Genomic DNA, 18,640 nt, shown 5'->3' with positions numbered 1-18,640 from the left:
GTACAGGCTTTAAGTGTCCTTGAGTTCACATTTAGAAAATGGTTAATTTTATTTATGAGGTTTTAGACTTCATTCAAAACCTAAACAGGTTTTAGACTTCATTCAGAAGACATTGTTGATTGGAAAGGAGGGTACGTTTTAAGATTTGAGGCCCAAGGGGATCGGAGGAGTGAAATCAGTGTGTAGAGACATTTTCAATACTGTGACATTGCTCACTCTTTTAAAAGCTTCTAATTAAAACAAAAACAACTCTACTTTTTTGCTCAGATACTTAAAAATCCGAACCTTACCCAATCATAAAGATGTCAAAATTTGGAGAGAATGGCTAAGTGTGTTGAATACCCATGCACATTTTCTTTTTAAAAACGTATTGAAGAGGGATGGGGAGGGTGGGAGGGAGGGAGATGCATGAGGGAGGGGATGTGGGAACAGATGTATATGTATGACTGATTCACTTTGTTATAAAGCAGAAACTAATAAAAAAAAAAAAAAAAAAAAAAAAAAAAAAAACGTATTGAAGAATTCATATGACTAGGGAAAAATAGGAATTGTCCGTAGAGGTCAGTTGTTGAACAATAGGAAAAATAGCATAACTTTTATTTACGTTTTCTGGAATTTTAACTCTAGTGGCTAGTGATAATTTCAACTTTAGTGTATTTTTCAGCCGTTTTTTATTTTTATAGTTTAATATGTTAAAAATGTTTTTACTGTTTCACAGTATATACGTATGGAATCATAATGTTGTACACCTGAAAGTGATATGTTATGTCAATTATAGCTCAATATATGTCAATTATATATAAAAATTACAGAACCAGTAAGGTATAATTATTGTACTTTTATTAATGAAATATTATTATTGTACTTTTACTCAAGAGCAAGTTACCTGAGGATCACTTTTTCTCTCAATACATCAACTAGTGTACAGGGGCACTTGTAAATTATAAAGTTATGTTTTATTATGCTGAAGGATATACTGTACCTGGGTTGCAAAATTTTTAATTTAGGGGAGACAGTCACCATTTTCACAATACTTGAAGATTAATGTTAGAAAACTGGCAATTACGAATTTTGGTAAACGTATTACTTTGGTTTGCTTTTGCTGTGTTTCTATTTCTTTTCTCATTTATTTAAAAACATCTGTGCTTTCATGAAGGATGATTTGGGGGTTTGAAGTGCCTGCATGGTTTTCTGTCAGATCAGAAATCGTGATTGTGTTGCACAGTTGGAATTGGTTTTCCTCTAAATCTTACCGTTCTTTCAGTTCATATTTTGTTACTTATCCTTATTTATCAAAAAGTAACTTCTTTGGGTTCAACAAATATTTCCAGAGCACCAATGTTCTATTTATTGATCTGATATGTTTATAAGTGATATTCTAGGGTAGTTGGTTTTTACTTTATAATGCTTTGTTTTTTAATGGAATTTATTTATTTTAATATATTTTATTTATTTTTGGCTGCGTTGGGTCTTCGTTGCTGCGCGCGGGCTTTCTCTAGTTGCGGCGAGCGGGGGCTAGTCTTCGTTGCGGTGCGCGGGCTTCTCACTCTCTTGTTGTGGAGCACGGGCTCTAGGTGCGCGGGCTTCAGTAGTTGTGATGCACGGGCTTAGTTGCTCCATGGCATGTGGGATCTTCGCGGACCAGGGATCGAACCCGTGTCTTCTGCATTGGCAGGCGGATTCTTAACCACGGTGCCACCAGAGAAGCACTGAAATGCTTTGTTTTTTAAAGTTAGTGCAGTAGTAGAGTTAGATGGTCAGAACTTAACTTTTTTAGAAGTATCTCTATTTTACGAGGTGAGGTAAAGTTGCACAACAAGCTAAGCAAAGTTTAGAAAATTTTTAACACATGTATAGAATAAATTTGATGATTGCTTTAATGAGCAACTTTGCCTGTTAAGATAGTCCCTGAGGGCCTCCCTGGTGGCGCAAGTGGTTGAGAGTCCGCCTGCCGATGCAGGGGATACGGGTTCGTGCCCCGGTCTGGGAGTGATCCCATATGCCGCGGAGCGGCTGGGCCCGTGGGCCATGGCCGCTGAGCCTGCGCGTCCGGAGCCTGCGCTCCGCAACGGGGGAGGCCACAACAGTGAGAGGCCCGCGTACCGCAAAAAAAAAAAAAAAAAAAAAAAGATAGTCCCTGAAGTCTGGTAGCAGCTCTGTATGCTTGGAATGTATAATCCACAGAATGCAAAGCCTTTGTAATTACTGCTCTTCAAAACTGATGATAGCTGCTCCTGAGGGGTTGCCTTTAATTACAACAGCTGAGACTCTGGCAAAGCTGCATCTACGGCTTTGGCCTTCAGCAGTGCGGCTGGGACTATGTGGACGATTAAATCCTTATCAGAACCTAATTTTCCGTTTTGGATAGCTTTGGTAGTGCTTATTAGACCCTAGATACACAAAAAATATTTCGATTTTTAAGTTTCTCTTAGAGGTTTACTGCAATTCAACTTGAGGATTTTGAGGACAATAATGCAATAGAGAACATCACTGATTTGAGGATCTAGCTTGTGAGAATGGAACTCTAAAACCTCCTATGGGAGCACACACGCCTCAAGATGGGGAAATACTTTCCTTTTGCCAATGAAGCTAAAACAACATTTCTTTTACACTTTTCTAAGCATAAGCTTGTTAGCACTGGTATATTTACAGGTTGAACAGAAAGACTGCAAAGTGTGGGCAGGGCTGGGGGGGATGAAAATGACTAAATGGCAATTTTTATATTAAATCAGGGACCATTATAATTCTCTCATTTAGGAATTCTTAACTTGGGATACATGGACTTCAGTGATTACTTAAAGCCTCTAATTCTTTGCAAAAAATGAGTAAATTGTGTTACTATTATTATTTTTTGCGGTACGCGGGACTCTCACTGCCGTGGCCTCTCCCGTTGCGAAGCACAGGCTCCGGACGCGCAGGCTCAGCGGCCGTGGGTCACGGGCCCAGCCGCTCCGCGGCATGTGAGATCTTCCCGGAGCGGGGCACGAACCCGTGTCCCCTGCATCGGCAGGTGGACTCTCAACCACTGCGCCACCAGGGAGGCCCAACTGTGTTAATTTTTGTTGAGGAAAAGATACATGGCTTTTTCAGACTTTCTAAAGGGCACGAGACTCCCTCCCCCCAAAACAAATTTAGCAATAAATTTGAGAGAGGTTGTTTTTAGAAGAACCCATTTTCAGTTTTATAAACTGAAATAGCTAGTTTGTAGCAGAGCTAAGACCTCAAGCCTAGGTTTTTGACTGACAATCCTTTGCTTTTTCCGTTAATCCACATTTATTGCATCTTGTAGTGACCTCTTTTTTGATAGGGCAGTGTCCTGTACTCTGTGACTTACAAGTAAAGCCTTGTTTAGAGAGATCTTTAAAGCTCACATAAGCATTTTAATGCTTGATCTCAACAGAAACCATGAGCAAAAAATGAATTGTCGTTTGTAAAGGGAGATATGAACAAATACTTCTTAATATAGATGAAAACATAACCGCAATTTTGTGCCCTTAGTATAATTGAACAAATCCAAAAGAGACAAAGCTTTTATAAAGTCAGATTCTTTGCTAGTAGAATTGCATATTGTAGTGGTGGTCAGGGAAGTCTGTAAGCCCTTTGAGCTTGGAATGATAATCTTACTTAAGGTTTATACATCCTTTATATTCTGTGAGGTGTGTTTGTGTGACATCATATTTAGCCAAGGAATAGGAAGCAACTTCAATGAACCACAAAAGACCAAGTTTTAAAAGCTCCACAAAGCCATCTTCTCTCTGTCTCTAGAAGACCCAAATGTTGTGTTTGCAGGTGTCTTTCAAGCCCATTCCAATCAACTAAACCTACTATTTTAGTTTCTCCAAAGTTACTGTTTGCCTACCCATCTGAGGTATTTAGCCCATACAAATACAAGCACTTTATATGTGCTTGTTCTCTCTTAAGGCTGAAAAGAGAATAGGGCTTCACAGGGCAATAAGTAGTGTATCTAGTTGAAAAAGAATGGAGGAATGTTAGATGATTAGTATTAAACTCTAAGGATTAAAAAATTACACCTCCATATGTGATTAAACATGCACCGATAATAGCCAACACTTAACATAGCACTTTTATAAAGCAGACATTTTTCTACATGTTGCGTATATTAATTTACTTAACCAGTACAACAGGAGAGTGTCAATTAACTGAGTTCATATTTATTAGTTTTCCTATTTTTATATGTGAAGAAACTGGGACACAGATTAGGTAAGTGGTCCAAGGTTGCACGGTTAGTAAGAGGCAGAACAGGATTTGACCAGGTGACCTGGCTTTACCAAACTGCCCCTAAGAATATTTATTTCTGATCTATAGCATAAGTTAAATAACTTTCCTCTAAAAACAATCTATCTGAACTACTCATGCTAATTTTTTAAAGGAAAATTACTTGCTACAAATTTGCTGAGTCTGAAGAAAAGCTAATGGTACCTTATTCTGTCTTGGTCACCTTGATATTTATACACTATCCAAAAGTGGCACTGAAAGTCTAGTAAAAGAATAGCACCAACAAAGTCAAGAAAACTGATCCAAGTTCATTCTCTGCCTAAGGTGCTGTGACTCGTATTCTAGTTCCTTTTTTTCTGAGAACTCGATAATATTCAAGGTTTGCCTACAGGTTTCTTTGAAGTCTTTTTAAGTTTCCAGTCTATCTACTTGGTGTTATACCCACCAGGTGTATTTTAGTATTTTAGACATTGCATGATTAAACGGCTTCCACAGAATTTTGAGAAGCCTGTTTGTTATTAGAGTTAGATGGAGTCTTAAAATGAATGAGATGTTATAAGTAGACAACTTATATTACGATCTATTCTTTTTTATTGAAGAATAATTGATATATGCCTTTGTAAGTTACAGGTGTACAGTATAGTGATTCACAATTTTTAAAGGTTATACTCCAGTTACAATTATTATAAAATATTGGTTATATTCCCTATGTTGTACAGTATATCCTTGCAGCTTATCTTATACCTAACAGTTTAATCCCCTACCCCTGTATGGCCCCTCCGCTCTTGCCTCTCCCCACTGGTAACCACTAGTTTGTTCTTTATATATAAAGATCTATTCTAATGTTAGTAAGTATGCATATTTATTAGTCTGTTGCTAATACAAAAGAAGATTGGATAATTGACAGTTGTTACCTTCTCAAATTTAAATATGGGGAAAAATGACTAATTTTTAAATGAACATTCCACCTCTTCATGAGAAGGATGTATAATTAGATAAATTTATTTAGGAATTATAATTGCATATTATTTTCTGGGCATGACTCCATTACAAATATACATAGTTCAATATTAATTATGTTTAAAAAAATTTTTGTACCTTATTTTTCTGGCCTCAGCCATACATTTACTTTTAGGTTCAGCGGACATATTAGGTGAATAATGATTGGTAGCTATAATTTCCATACGAAGATGTGTAGAGAATTAAACTACGGTTGAATTTTTTGGACCTATACAGAAAGATAGCCTAATATTTTTAATGAGCTTAATATTTTTAATTTTTTTTTCCTTTTTTTTTTTTTTTTGCGGTACGCGGCCCTTTCACCGTCACGGCCTCTCCCGTTGCGGAGCACAGGCTCCAGATGCGCAGGCTCAGCGGCCATGGCTCACGGGCCCAGCCGCTCTGCGGCATGTGGGATCCTCCCGGACCGGGGCAGGAACCCGTGTCCCCTGCATCGGCAGGTGGACTCTCAACCACTGCGCCACCAGGGAAGCCCCTAATTTTAATGAGCTTAATACTTTTTAATATTTTTGATGAGAACATCTTGAATACCAAGAGTGATTTGGTGAACATTTCATTGATCTTAGAGGGCAATCTGACAAATACTCTTGGTTTTTAACTAGAAAACAATCCAGTGCAGGAGGAAAAGCTGATTCAGTCCTAGTTAGACATTTATCTAGCAATGCCTCGTATGTTACCTATACAGTTATTTTTCCTACATAAATAAAAATTAATTGTGTGGATTTTAGATCTGACCAATTTAATTTATTTTTTTTGAATTTTTGAATTTTATTTTATTTATTTTTTTATACAGCAGGTTTTTATTAGTTATCTGTTTTATACATATTAGTGTATATATGTCAATGTCAATCCCAATCTCCCGATTCATCCCGCCACTTTCCCCCCTTGGTGTAGATCTGACCAATTTTAGAGATTACTTTGTTGATAGAGAAAGTAACTGATAAGCTTTCTACAAAGATTAAATAGGGTGCTCTTTCTCTTCCAAGGATATTATGTTTTTAATCCCCTTGAAAGTTGTGTGCCATTATCATTAATCATTTGATTATTCCTTTTGTATTTCCCTAATGTCTTTTAAAAAGTCTCACAGCATAGTAGATTAGCTGCTAATATTATCCCCTTGCTTTTACAACAATTCCCTAATTCCTTTTGCATGTAATTTCCACCTGCTGAGTAGAGAATGCACTCAGCTTGGGGTTATATTGATAGATTGATCTAGTCTTCATCTTTCACAGCCTGGTAACACAATTAACTTACATATTTTACACCCTTGCAGCAACACCTCTAATTTCCAGGATTTTGGCCAAGCACTCATCTCTCTGTTTATATCTGCATAGGGAGGACAAGAAGTGACTTTAAGCAGGCAAGGTGGCAACTTTCTTGCTGTTGTCATTTGCTTTTCACTGTGTTTACAATACAGTGAGTTTCAGTAACTTAGAGGAAGGCTTTCTTAGCAGTAGCAGTTACTTTCTCTTTGTGTTTGTCTATAAATATTATAAAACAAGGTTGATATGGAGGATAAGGGTAGATAATCCATTTACGTAATCCAGGTTATCTTCCTTGTTATGGAATAGGTTGCAAGTTATTATTTGCTAATTTACTCCATGGTTGAGTGATTCTATTTAGGTCAGTCCAGTCAGAATTTGGGCATTTGAAAAGGTTGAAGGAAGGACTAAAGACTGGAGGATTGAGTTAGTGAAGAGTTGATCTGTTTTCTCACCTTTGTAGCCAGAATGACCTTGACCTCTTTGTGGAACCTGATCTATTTTTCTCAAAGCTTCTAGACTCTAAAGGGAAAGGAACCACGGGACTCTGAAGCCTTGGGGGCCCCTTAACTTTAATTATACCCCTGTTGAAAAGCAGCTGGACTGGAAGTACTCTTTCCCATAGCCTAGGCTCTTGGGATAGTCTGTAAAGCATGTAAATTACTTTTAACTTTACTGTCATTTGACTATGTATAATTAGGTAGATACAGGCTTTTCCTTGGGCCCAGAGGGAGAGCCTGCCCCAAATTTTTAGAGAAGTCCATCCATATGGGACAGAATATTAAAACAAGATTCAGATTTCTGAGTCAGAACAAAATCATGGAAATGTTTGAGGACTAGTTTTTGCTTCTAGTTTAGGAAATCCCTCATATTGGAGTTTCATTGATCCAACATAGACAACTGATCGTGGGTTATTTCTATTTGCCGTGGGCGACAGACTAAATCCGAGCAATAAGTATAAATGAGTAAGTCTTGAGAAATGTGCTGGTAATCCTTAGACTTTCCCTTTGTGGAGTGCCCAAATTTTATTGTGCCTGACCATCTAGATTGGGGGTTCTCAAAATGTGGTTCCTGGACCATCAGCATCACCTGGGAATTTATTAGAAATAGAAGTTTGGGGGCCTCAGCTCAGACATAATGAATTGGAAACTCTGGAGATGGGACCTAGGAATCTGTGTTTTAATAAGCCGACCAGGTGATTCTGATATATGTTAAAAGCTGGAGAACCACTACTCCTAGATCATCAGGGATAACATGTTTTTTTTGCTTTGGTAGTCCATTGCTTCAATATAAATACCAATTACTCATGTGGGTATTACTGCCTATGTGTACTCCAAGAATAGGCAGTTTGTGTTATTAGTATTACATTGAATGGTACCCAAAATAAAATTGCTGGTGGCTTTCAGAGTTCTTTTCTATTTCCTTGTCTTTTCATCCTGCTGAGTGCCTGGAACAAGGTAGTTGCTGGTTATATACTTGTTAAATGAATAACTGCCTCCCTTGCCTTCCCAGAAAGCAAAACCACATTCTTTTAAAATTTCTTTTGGATTCTTTCTCTGCAGGAGCATTACGTCTGAAAGTGAGGTTCCCAGTTAAGAGCATTTCTTTCTCCTAATAGTGACACTGGTTGAAAGAGATTGCTAATACTAAAAAGAAAAAAAGAAAAAGTGAAAGAAAGGAACGGTTGTTAATGTAGCTGATTGGATGCTTTCCTCAACATTATCTGCCAGTAGATCTCAAATTTAGCTTATATCAGAATCACCTGGAGAACTTGTCCAATCATGGATTGCTGGTCCCAACTCCCAGAGTTTCTGATTCAGTAGGTCTAGGATCTGGCCAGAAGATTTTCATTGCCTGTAAGTTTCCAGGGGATACTGATGCTGCTGGTCTACGGACTGTAATTTGAGAACCACTGCCCTTGGCTCACCAAGACCAGAAATACAGGTAATTTCATGAATGTGAGTGTTAGTTCCTGGTGCTTGCATACCAATGATCTGTAATCTGTAATTGAAAAGTATATATACTTGGATAGCAAATTTACTGAATAATATTTTTTTTTCCAGAGGTGTCTGTTTAGGTCTTCTTTCTCAACATGAGACTTTTTTTTCAGACTTCTTTAAAAACTGATTTAAAACTTACCTGCTTAAATAATTGAAGTTAATTGAGTGGGATAGATTCTTTACCCAAATCTTGCCACACTGATCGCTTCGTTTCTCTGCTTTTCATCTCACGATTTGTCAAGAGTTTAGCTAAGCTACTGCATGGTATTGCTGCCTCGGCATTCATTTTGTTTGGCCAAGCAGCCTGCAGTGACCTTAAACTGACACCAGCCCCCTCATGCAAGTGCATGCCCTAAATAGTAGCCCTCAGAGTCACAAGCACATGCAGGTTTCTGATAGAACTGCCCAGACAGTCACCTGTCCCCATTGCCTTCCATTGCCTTCCCCTTTTGTGCCCGTGTGGCTTACCAAAACCCTGCTCTTTTGGTTTGAGTTGATCAATGCAGGCTTAGCCCAGGAACCCCAAAGCACTTCACACACCTACCCTAATAAAGGTGTGTGCTTCAGGTCCTGCTTCTTTCTGTCTGCACTCTGCCTTGACCTCCCCATGTGGTTTCTTGAGGTGTGTCAAGTACTTCTGTTAGGACCTGTGAATAATAAACTTCTTTATTTCATTTCCTCTTGTGATCTGTTGTTGAACCTTGGCTTACCACCCGGCACCCTGTGCTCCACTTAATAAGTGTTAATTTGACAAATTCATAACAAGCTTACCTAGTTTTCCAAAGTAATTTTATACCCAAACATGTGTTGCTTGTTTATCTTCTGGAGTTGATGTTTGTTCCTCTATTTTCTGTTCTCTAATACAACTTCCTAGAGAATGGGAAAGTTGACATGGCTTTCGGATTTTTTTCTCACAACTAAACACAGTTTTCTAGACTTGACTCCTTGTCACTTGAATTCTTACACGACATGTTCTTAGCATCTCCTGAAACAGATTAAAATGAAATGGAACTCAGGCTTTTTTCCCCCAACTCTTTTATAAGCCATTTTTTCTTGCTAAATTGTTCTAAAGAAGAAAATCTGAAATAGATCAACGAATACAGAATTCTTAAGTTTATTGTTGTTGGGGGTTTTTTTTGTTTGGTTTTTGGTTTTTTCGGCCACGCCATGCAGCTTGTATGTGGGATCTTAGCTCCCCAGCCAGGGATTGAACCCAGGCCCTTGGCAGTGAGAGTGCAGAGTCCTAACCACTGTACTGCCAGGGAATTCCCCAGAATTCTTAAGTTTAATAGAAACTGTAATTGAATGTTTCAGCCATACCCACACAGATCAAATGCATACATCCTCTGCAGATTCAAGTCAGAGTTTCTATACTAGACAGGTTCTAGTAGAGGAAAAAAGCTTGAAGATGCATCTAGTTTTTCTCTTAATAGAGTATCTCCCGTGAATTTATGGAAAGGCTTACCAGATCAGTACCTTCTTTGTTACAGCCTGTGGTTGGTGTTGCTCAATAATTTCACTGTCCCCATACCAGTTTTTTTCCCCTATTCCAGGGGTTTTGTTTGCCACTGTTTTGCTATTCCAGAAAGCCTGGATCAGCTCTGCAGGTGTCTTTATGTTAACATCCTTCCTTGAGCAACTTTCATGATCAAATTAAAAGAAAATTGGAAATGTTTATATTCTCATACATACTTGTTTTTTAGACACGCCAGTCAAATTAACTTACAAGTTTGCTTCAGATTCTTACTGATGTATTGACTTAAAAATTATATTTTAACTTACTGTAATTATAGTAGATATACAGATGCCACTAATCATTAACTTCCAAATATACATATTATCCATATAAGTATTACTAAATATTTTATACCGTTTTTGATTTTTTTTTAAAATAAATTTATTTATTTATTTTTGGCTGCATTGGGTCTTCGTTGCTGCTCACAGGCTTTCTCTAGTTGCGGCGAGCGGGGGCTACTCTTTGGTTACAGTGCGCAGGCTTCTCATTGCGGTGGCTTCTCTTGTCGAGCATGGGCTCTAGGCACACGGGCTTCAGTAGTTGTGGCACACAGGCTCAGTAGTTGTGACACGTGGGCTTAGTTGCTCCGTGGCATGTGAGATCTTCCTGGACCAGGGCTCGAACCCGTGTCCCCTGCACTGGCAGGTGGATTCTTAACCACTGTGCCACCAGGGAAGTCCCAGTTTTGATATTCTTATGTGACTGCCAGCTCACATTATAGGATGAACCATCACTATCAAATTGCTCAGAATTTCTACTTCCTAAATTATTTGGCATTTCATTTTTATACACCCATCTCTCTTCCTTATTACCTTGATACTACATGACTATGCTTACCCCTGACTGTTTTTTTATATTGTCTCCTTTTATTTATTGGGTCTCTTGGGCAGTGACACTTCATTAAAGCACTTGAGTAAAACATAGGCAAATTAGCAAAGGATAAGATTTTCTTTTGTTTATACACTGACTTTTAAAATGTGTAGTAATGGTATTTTCAAAAATGGATCTACAATGTCTATTTTAAATACTTTTTTATATTCTTGAATGTTTAACTTGGAGAAAAGAAAAAATCTAGAATTGGAGGTCAGTCCAAAATTTTGCTGGATGTTTTCACTACTAAAAAGTACCTTATCTTAAAAAATGTGTAGCATTTTAATGTATGGCTTAGTAACATATAGATATTACCATGTAATCAATAGTATTATCCTGAAGTCAAAGCATAAGTAATATTTCAGTAATATCCTGAAATGAGGGCATAAGTAGTATTATCCTGAAATCAACATATAAACGTGAAGCTAATTATAACAAGGTACCAAGATTTGGACTAATCATAATGGTGCATTTAATCAGAGTTAAGGTTTAAATGCCTCTAGAAAGAAGCTTAAGAACTGGTTGGGATAGCGTAGTGGTTTAGAATCCGGACATCATGCCTGGACTTGAAAACCAACTTCACAGTTGGGTAACCTTAGTCAAGTGTTTTAAACTTTCTGAGTCTCTGTTTTCTCATCAGGAAAATGGGAATAATACTACAATCAGTGAAAATTAAATGAGATGCTGTATATAAAGTACACAGAGCATGGCATGTATCACAGCTGTTTACAATGACTGTTAACTAAAATTTTGGTATAAAACTAGCAATGTTGTTTAGTGTTTTGTGCTGTATATGAAATCCAAGAGCCTGCTCATCTGCTGTGTCACAGTGTCGTTTTCCCTACTAGGTGGCTAGTGGTGAGCTGTTTCTGAATAACAGATGAGAATGTACTGAAGGGAAAGAGAAAGACTTAAGTGAGGAAAGAGGAATGAGAGAGGAGAAGAGAATGCAAGGGTGTAAGAGAGAAGTCACTGAGACATGCAGAAAATCAACCCCTCCTTCCCCGCAAATGAAACAGGAGTGAAAGGCCAGCAGAAATCAGGAAGAAAAAAGTGAATGAAGAGGATGATGAAGAGGTGATTCTGGAAGGAGCTTCTGATCGTAATTCTCTACATATTTCTGCCTTTTTGTTTTTTTGTAGATATTCTTTTGTCATTTTTCATGTATGGACTGAGTCCTGATCATAACCATATGATGGTACATTCCATTGAAGAGTGGTAAGTATTTCAGGTAATGGCTTCACTACTGCTATTACTTATAGTATTTACTTTTTTTTAACCCACCTGGGGTAAGCTCTTCTGCTTTATGATTGACATAAATAATTGGCAATAAAAAATGCCTGAAGAATCTGTGTATTTTTTCACTTACTTTATAAGGAACTATATAGTTGGTGCTGGAGATAGAAAAATGGGTAATATAGTCCAGTGGAGAAGACTGGCCCATACAAAACTGACCTTAATTTAGCATAAGTATTGAATTTTTGAATCAGTTGGCAAGTCAGGCCAGTATGCAAATATTGCTTAGAACATTTGTGGTAAACAAAGTTTGGAATTGTCTTTTGAACCAGTACATACGCAGAATGAGAAACAGTTATTTGGTATCCAGATTTTTTCATTTTTATGTATTTTTAATCAAAAGTGGCATTGCCACATTTGGTCACCCACATACTAATCAGATGGGTTTTAAATGATTAGTTGATTCTAAAAACAAAACATCTCAGAGGATAGAAATTGAACCAACTGTTGACATTTAAAAAAACAAAAGTGCCATAGTCATAGACAGAAGTACTCTAGGCAAATACATTTTCTTAGTCACTTGAAAGTTAGAGGAGGGATCAGGGCTGTTTAACTTATGAAGCTATCCAACTTTAATGGCATCAGCTTGCATACAGTATACAATTTCTTGCATATACATGGAACTACAGAGAAAATGTAAATAAATAGAGCCTGAAAGTGGTAGAGAGAAGGGTAGGTAGTACAGTTTACAATATAGCCTGAAGCCTTACTGAAACACAGATGAGAAGAGTAAAGCTTAGGAGCAGACATTGAGTGAGTGGTAGAATCAGGACAGGAAAAGCGTGTCTACTGATATCTTGTGTACTATATCATAAATACTGGTGAAAAAATTCATTTTCAAACCAGTTCCATAAAATGTAGAAGGAAAGTGAGAAGTTGGATTAAGTCACAAGAGGGTGAGCTCTCTAGCCAGGTTACCCTCAGCTACTTGTAACTGGGGCTGACAATTTAGGTTTTTTCCCCTTATATTTTAACTGGTCACTGTGATTCGTTCTAGACTTTTTTGCATTGGGGGAAAAATTGCTTTTTCAATCTTAGTAAAGTCTTCAGAACAAATCTGAGAGCTTCTCTCGGATTTTTACTTGGTAACAGTCCATAATATATTTATTAAGATCACCCCAAGGTAGTAAGATTTTATTCTCCCTGAATAGTTCAAGTAGGTAACGTTTTATTTTAAATTTCTAAGAGTTTAAAGGTGTAGTGCATTCTAACGTAAGGTATTTTCTTTTGATACAGCGTGTCTTTCTGGAGAAGTGGTTGATACGGGCACTGATTTCAGAAGCACACAGTTCTGCTTGTCTCACATCTTTTAAACTTAAGTAAAACAAGTATGAGAAGAGTAGAGCTGTGCTCTTGGGGGTTGTTGCTTTGTCTTTTCTGTCTTTTCTTTTTTTTAATCTTCCTTGTTTTTTTTCGGTAGTGAGTCCAGGTACCTACTAGAATCACTGTGTAGCTGTTAAAAGCCCTTGTCTTGATTTAGAATAATGCCCTCCAGGAAACTCGGACTCAACAGATGGCTTCTCCAAAAGGATTTGATCATCTCCACATGGTGCTCTTTCTAAAAGAGTCTGAGATTTGGCAGTGGCAAAGTAAACGTGATGAGTGGAAAAGAAATGATAAGATAGTCCTAATGGCCATGTTTAATAAAGTTAGAAGCAAAATAAAACTATTCTTGAACCTCCTTTGCTATTTTATTTCTAGTTTTCTGTTAACTTTATGTGAAGAGGATGGAGATGATCCAGAAACATTTTTTATTTAATAACTTCCACCTTCTGTGTATAAGACTGAGGGGCAGTTTAAAAAAACACAACAACTTTATGATAAACATTGTTCTGCATTTAGGCATTCCACATGTCCCTCTCTCCTCCAGAGCTCCAGGTCACCCGTAGCTAAACCTCAAGTTAAAGAACTTGAGAGAGAACTAAGAGTAGAACTTTCTAAGTTACTACAATGAAGTCGAGCTTTCTTTAAATGTGTATGTTCACAAAGTGTTGACATTAAACCTTTTGAATAATCTCTAACTATATCTAATGCGCTATGTGACACACAATAATGGTTTCATGGATGTTGAATCTGAAATCAATAAGAACAAATGGTCTGATGCTCAACCAGTTGCTCCTGCCCAAATTAATGGACAAATAAAGGTCCATAACATTCTTTAAGTGAAAGAAGGCAATTATTTAACAGATGGTTTTTTACTGATAGCAGCTTAGGGGCATTCTCTGCCCCTTCAACAAAATTTGGTTTCAAGTTTCCCAGCCCAAGACAAACAGTGTATTGTTTGACTTTACCTCTCTAACTGCCCCCACCTCAGTTCAAGAGACATTTATTGAAAATCTGTTTGTATGAAGTTAGGAGTTAACCTTTGAGTCGTTAAGCTATATTTTTTTTCGTCCGAGCCTTTTTCCTTCTCATCTTACAGATCATAATCCTTTACTCTCTAATGATCAGTTCAGCCTGACCAGTGGGAGATCTTCTAAAAACCCTCCAGTATTCATGTTTTCCCTCTTAGTGTTCTATTTGTTTATTGTGACATCAGAAGGGATTTTTCCTTCCAGTTTTCTGTCATCATCCAGTTCCTTTGCATGGGCCTGGATCTTTTTGCTCTTGGCCTCCTCAGTGTAGTGCTTCATTGCTACTTGGAAACGCATCACCAGAAACTGCCACTATTCTGGGACTGCAGACACTCTCTTAACCTTTTTGACTACAATCTCTTTTTTCCATGCCTCCCATTTCATCTCTCCCCTGCTGCTTTTTTATCTTCACTATAATCTCTACCCCTTTCACTGTTGTATTTTTTATCAGCCTCTTGGCATACTTTGTATCATTATTAAAGCTGGGTTTGCCCATGGTCACTCATTCCATTTCATTAATAATTTTCCTAACATTCTAGATTTCCTTTCCCCTGAAATGCCTAGCAGTGCTAGAGAGTATCATGATTAATTCTTCTGTATCCAACTTGACTTTTTTTATATTATGTTCTCAATTAGGGATGTAGTCTTGTTTCCTTAAAAATAACCATTTATGTTGGCGCCATTTAATAAATAAGCCATCTCTTTCCTAACAACTTGACACCTTTATTATGTATTAATTTTTCACAGATACTTAGATTTATTTCTGGACTCTCTTCTGGTCCTGCTGTCTATATATGTCCTGAGCCAATACTTCATCATTTTGATTATAGTAACATTATAATAAATTTTAATAACAGTTAAGGATATTGGCTCTTCTCAGGCAGTTACTTTTCTGCATGCATTTTTTTAATGGCCATATTTTAGTTATTGATTGATTGGCTGCATTGGGTCTCTGTTGCTGCACACGGGCTTTCTAGTGTGTGCAGAGGCCTGTGTACCGCAAAAAATATATATATATAATAATAATAAAGGTAAGGTTAAAACAGATGGGTTGCTAAGAGACTAAGAGAACACCACCTGAGAAGTAGCTGTAAAATCAGGATTATGATGTCACAGAAGTCAGGGCATTATTTCAAGTCAGTGTAGTATTTCAGGAAGAGATTGTTCACAAGTTTCAAAGGTAGAGAGGCCAAGTAAGTTATGAGCCCGAAACGTACTATGTGGATGAGAGACTCACGTGGAAATCATTGGTGACAAAGATTGCTGTTTAGGTAGAGTAATGAAGGTGGAAATCAAAATAGATTGAGGAGGAAGTAGGAGGTGATGTAGATAAGGGCAAATCTGTCTGACCCTGGCAGGTTTTGTCTGTTTTGCTTTTTACTTGATCAGGTGTGAGTGTGTTTAAGTGCTGTAGGGCTGGATACAGAGAAGCAAAGTGGGTAGGAATGAAATTCAGAATACGGTGGAGAGATAATTGAGACAATGGGAGTATAGAAGAAAAAGCCCCAAGGTGGAAATCATAAGACCTAGTTTGGGCTTCCCTGGTGGCACAGTGGTTGAGAATCTGCCTGCCAATGCATGGGACATGGGTTCGAGCCCTGGTCTGGGAAGATCCCACATGCCGCGGAGCAACTAGGCCCGTGAGCTACAGCTCCTGAGCCTGCACGTCTGGAGCCTGTGCTCCACAACAAGAGAGGCCGCGATAGTGAGAGGCCCGCGCACTGTGATGAAGAGTGGCCCCCGCTTGCCACAACTAGAGAATGCCCTCGCACAGAAACGAAGACCCAACACAGCCAAAAATAAATAAATAAATACATATTTTAAAAAAAGATTAACTTGAGACATTAAAAAAAAAGACCTAGTTTTTATTGTTCCAATTCTTTGATACTTAGTTATTTCATCTATAACAGGGGTTGGCAAACTTTTTCTGTAAAGGGCTAGATGGTAAATATTTCAGTCTTTGTATGCCATAGGGTCTCTGTCATATTTACTCAACTATGCTATTCTAATAGGAAAGCAGCCATAGACAGATAGGTAAATGAATGAGTGTGGCTATAGTCTAGTAAGACTTACTACAGACACTTAAATTTGAATTTCATATAATTTTTCAAGTGACATGAAATATTATTCCTTTTTTTTAAAAAGTCATTTAGCTGTGGGCCCTACAAATACTAGTAATGGGCTGGATTTGACCCACAGGCTAGAGTTTGCCAACCCCCGATCTATGAAGTGAAAAGTTGGACTAAAATATATTTCATTTTGACATCATATTGTCTTAATTGGGGTTTCTTTTTTTTTTAATTTTGCCTTTATTTTTTAACATCTTTATTGGAGTATAATTGCTTTACAATGTTGTGTTAGTTTCTGCTGTATAACAAAGTGAATCAGCTATATTCATATGTATATCCCCATATCCCCTCCCTCTTGCGTCTCCCTCCCAACCTCCCTATCCCACCCCTCTAGGTGGTCACAGAGTACTGAGCTGATCTCCTCGTGCTGTGCAGCAGCTTCCCACTAGCTGTTTTACATTTGGTAGTGTATATATGTCAGTGTTACTCTCTCATTTCATCCCAGCTTACCCTTCCCCCTCCCTGTGTCCTCAAGTCCATTCTCTACATCTGCGTCTGTATTCCTGTCCTGCCCCTAGGTTCATAAGAACCTTTTTTTTTTTAGATTCCATATATATGTGTTAGCATACGGTATTTGTTTTTCTCTTTCTGACTGACTTCACTCTGTATGACAGACTCTAGGTCCGTCCACCTCACTACAAATAACTCAATTTCGTTTCTTTTTATGGCTGAGTAATATTCCATTGTATATATGTGTCACATCTTCTTTATCCATTCATCTGTCGATGGATACTTAGGTTGCTTCCATGTCCTGGCTATTGTAAATAGTGCTGCAGTGAACATTGTGGTACATGACTCTGTTTGAATTATGGTTTTCTCAGGATATATGCCCAGTAGTGGGATTGCTGGGTCATATGGTAGTTCTGTTTTTATTAACTGGGGGATTTTTGACTTAATCTCATTAAATGTGTATGTAGTTTATCATATGTATGATATGATTTAACCTTTTATCAGAAGTAATTCTTACTTTTAACCATTTAGAACTCTGCTGAAGAACTTAGAATTTATGTGTTTGTGACTCAGGTTTCAAGAACATTATTTATTCCTCATTTATTTATTCATCAGGAACTCTTTCCTGAGATTACTGGAAGAGGGATGATCTTTGCCATATCTGCATATCACCGTTAGAATAGTGTCTTTAATATTTTATAATAGACTTATTTTTAACTTAGGTATATTTTGGGATGGAAAATAAGTAGAAAATCGGTATTATTTGGAACAAATCAAAGGTAATTGTAAAAATAGAACAGTGTCATTTGCCAGAAAATCCTGAAACTGAGTCATAGTTTTTGTTAAAAAGAGATTAGCGGGCCTCCCTGGTGGCGCAGTGGTTGAGAGTCCGCCTGCCGATGCAGGGGACACGGGTTCGTGCCCCGATCCCGGAGGATCCCACATGCCGCGGAGCGGCTGGGCCCGCGAGCCATGGCCGCGGAGCCTGTGTGTCCGGAGCCTGTGCTCCGCAACGGGAGAGGCCACAGCAGTGAGAGGCCCGCGTACAGCAAAAAAAAAAAAAAAAAAAAAAAAGAGATTAGCAAACTTTTAGAGATGTTAAAGGTAAGTTAACAACAAGCGGACTAATGTGGAAGTTTGCAAGAGAACTGAAAAAAAACTTTCTCACTGATGCTTCATGTAGCTACAGTCATCTTGAGTTGCCTTATACTAGGAAACCTTTTCATAACTGATAGCAGTTGAGTCTTATTAAAGAAATTCTAGGGCTCTCTAAGTTGTTCAATTGAAACACCAAGTTCTGTTATTAAAGATTTTTTGATAGTAAGCGGGTAAAAGATTTTGCAGGTTTATTTAGTAATCTCTAATCCATAACCAGTGGTCTCAAGCATTCAGGTCCTTAATTTTTAATGATAGTTTTAGGAAACTCAGTACAAATATTCTTTTAAGATAAACTTTAAGAGGCTTAAGTCTTTAGACTGGCTATTTGACATAAAAGGGATTTATTCCT

This window comes from Mesoplodon densirostris, chromosome 20, assembly GCF_025265405.1.
Source record: "Mesoplodon densirostris isolate mMesDen1 chromosome 20, mMesDen1 primary haplotype, whole genome shotgun sequence".
NCBI lineage: Eukaryota > Metazoa > Chordata > Mammalia > Artiodactyla > Ziphiidae > Mesoplodon > Mesoplodon densirostris.
This window is presented reverse-complemented; position numbering follows the sequence as displayed.